The sequence below is a fragment of the Heterodontus francisci genome, chromosome 17 (assembly GCF_036365525.1).
Source record: "Heterodontus francisci isolate sHetFra1 chromosome 17, sHetFra1.hap1, whole genome shotgun sequence".
Classification (NCBI taxonomy): domain Eukaryota; kingdom Metazoa; phylum Chordata; class Chondrichthyes; order Heterodontiformes; family Heterodontidae; genus Heterodontus; species Heterodontus francisci.
Window position 1 is genome coordinate 69346389 of NC_090387.1, and position 3433 is coordinate 69349821.

Genomic DNA, 3433 nt, shown 5'->3' on the forward strand with positions numbered 1-3433 from the left:
ACCATTAATCTTCACAGCATTGTACACCTTTTCTTTCAATTTGACACCGCTCTTAACTTCCTTAGTTAGTCACAGATGGTGTATCCTTCTGGTAGAGTCTTTCTTCCTCAATGGAATATATCACTCCCTCAGCACCAAGCCAACCCTCTTGCAATACTACATGCAAGCCCCAAAGGGAAATGAGACATGGAATACTCACCTTGGTGGATCAAATTAAGTCATTGATGTGCTTCAAACACTGGATCAAGGTTCTTCATATAGCCTTACAGCTGCCGACCTCCCTGTAATCTCCATCCAGACTTGCTTAGTCAGGTGGAACCTTCTCCTCCCATCCCTTGGAAAGAGGACCTCCTGCCTTGCCCTTGCAGCCTAGAGGAGAACCTGCAGGGAAACATCGCTGAACTGTTCGGCCACCCAGGGTTTTCCTTCTGCCATTGTGTGTGTTGCTTCCCAGAGAGCTCCTTTGTACCTTTGAGTCCTGAATGAGGGGAGCAGTAGCAGCAGGCTGATTGAGGCAGCTGCAGCAGAGCGCCTCCGGGCAGCAGTGCAAGTTACACCAAGGCAATGGCAGTCAACTGTCTCCAGGCAGCAGTGGCAGTTCTAATCAAGGTGACAGGAACAGGAAGGACTGCTTTGTTCATGCAGGAGCAAATGCGGGGCTGACTGCCCTTTACAAATGGCGCCAGCATCTGCTGCAGCATCAGCAGACACTGACCTCGCGGCCTCCGTTCCCGCCTCGTCCCCAGATTGGATGGCTCCCTCACTTCGTGATCCTTAATTGGTCGGCCGCCGAGCTGCCTAACATGATTAACGGAAACAGCACGACCGCTGTGACCCATGCCAATGCCATAAAATCCAGCCCCAAGTGTCAGAGGCCAGAGGTCAGTTTTTAACCCATTGCATGTTTTTCTTTTAACTTTAGAATTAGAATTAGAATTAGAATTTTTTAGAATTAGAATATTACAGCGCAGTACAGGCCCTTCGGCCCTCGATGTTGCGCCGATCATCTGACCTACACTATTCCATTTTCATCCATATGTCTATCCAATGACCACTTAAATGCCCTTAAAGTTGGCGAGTCTACTACTGTTGCAGGCAGGGCGTTCCACGCCCCTACTACTCTCTGCGTAAAGAAACTACCTCTGACATCTGTCCTATATCTTTCACCCCTCAACTTAAAGCTATGTCCCCTCGTGTTTGCCATCCTCGTCCGAGGAAAAAGACTCTCACTATCCATCCTATCTAACCCTCTGATTATCTTGTATGTCTCTATTAAGTCACCTCTCCTCCTCCTTCTCTCTAACGAAAACAACCCCAAGTCTCTCAGCCTTTCCTCGTAAGACCTTCCTTCCATACCAGGCAACATCCTAGTAAATCTCCTCTGCACCCTTTCCAAAGCTTCCACATCCTTCCTATAATGCGGTGACCAGAACTGCACGCAATACTCCAGGTGCGGCCTCACCAGAGTTTTGTACAGCTGCATCATGACCCCGTGGCTCTGAAACTCGATCCCCCTACTAATAAAGGCTAACACACCATATGCCTTCTTAACAGCCCTATTAACCTGGGTAGCAACTTTCAGGGATTTATGGACCTGGATACCAAGATCTCTCTGCTCATCTACACTACCAAGAATCTTCCCATTAGCCCAGTACTCTGCATTGCTGTTACTCCTTCCAAAGTGAATCACCTCACACTTCTCCGCATTAAACTCCATTTGCCATCTCTCAGCCCAGCTCTGCAGCCTATCTATGTCCCTCTGTACCCTACAACACCCTTCGACACTATCCACAACTCCACCGACCTTCGTGTCATCCGCAAATTTACTAACCCACCCTTCTACACCCTCATCCAGGTCGTTTATAAAAATGACAAACAGCAGTGGCCCCAAAACAGAACCTTGCGGTACACCACTAGTAACTAAACTCCAGGATGAACATTTGCCATCAACCACCACCCTCTGTCTTCTTTCAGCTAGCCAATTTCTGATCCAAAGCTCTAAATCACCTTCAACCCCATACTTCCGTATTTTCTGCAATAGCCTACCGTGGGGAACCTTATCAAACGCCTTACTGAAATCCATATACACCACATCCACGGCTTTACCCTCATCCACCTGTTTGGTCACCTTCTCGAAAAACTCAATAAGGTTTGTGAGGCACGACCTACCTTTCACAAAACCGTGCTGACTATCGCAAATGAACTTATTCTTTTCAAGATGATTATAAATCCTGTCTCTTATAACCTTTTCCAACATTTTACCCACAACCGAAGTAAGGCTCACAGGTCTATAATTACCAGGGCTGTCTCTACTCCCCTTCTTGAACAAGGGGACAACATTTGCTATCCTCCAGTCCTCCGGCACTACTCCTGTCGACAATGACGACTTAAAGATCAACAACAACGGCTCTGCAATCTCCTCCCTGGCTTCCCAGAGAATCCTAGGATAAATCCCATCTGGCCCAGGGGACTTATCTATTTTCACTCTTTCCAAAATTGCTAACACCTCCTCCTTGTGAACCTCAATCCCATCTAGCCTAGTAGTCTGTATCTCAGTATTCTCCTCGACAACATTTTCTTTCTCTACTGTAAATACTGACGAAAAATATTCATTTAACGCTTCCCCTATCTCCTCTGATTCCGCACACAACTTTCCACTACTATCCTTGATTGGCCCTGTTCTAACTCTTATCATTCGTTTATTCCTGATATACCTATAGAAAGCCTTAGGGTTTTCTTTGATCCTATCCGCCAATGACTTCTCGTGTCCTCTCCTTGCTCTTCTTAGCCCTCCCTTTAGATCCTTCCTGGCTAGCTTGTAACTCTCAAGCGCCCTAACTGAGCCTTCACGTCTCATCCTAACATAAGCCGCCCTCTTCCTCTTGACAAGCGCTTCAACTTCTTGAGTAAACCACGGCTCCCTCGCTCGACAACTTCCTCCCTGCCTGACAGGTACATACTTATCAAGGACACGCATTAGCTGCTCCTTGAATAAGCTCCACATTTCGTTTGTGCCCATCCCCTGCAGTTTCCTTCCCCATCCTACACATCCTAAATCTTGCCTAATCGCGTCATAATTTCCTTTCCCCCAGCTATAATTCTTGCCCTGCGGTATATACCTGTCCCTGCCCATCGCTAAGGTAAACCTAACCGAATTGTTAGTGAGATGTGACACCTGTGGAAGTTGTGGTATGATGAGCATGTGCAATACTTTTCATTTTAGATGATGTAACATCTACAGAAAATACATTTCACTTTCAATTCCAATGTGGACCCATGATAAAGGAATTCCATCGCTTTTGAATGACAAATGTTTGCTCCCATTTCAGCATTTAGAATGGGGACAGGATGAGCTGGTATAGCCCAGATTAGCTTCCTTGCTGCTTCTGCAACTTCATTTTTACAGATTAAATCTTTCATATAACAATTAAAA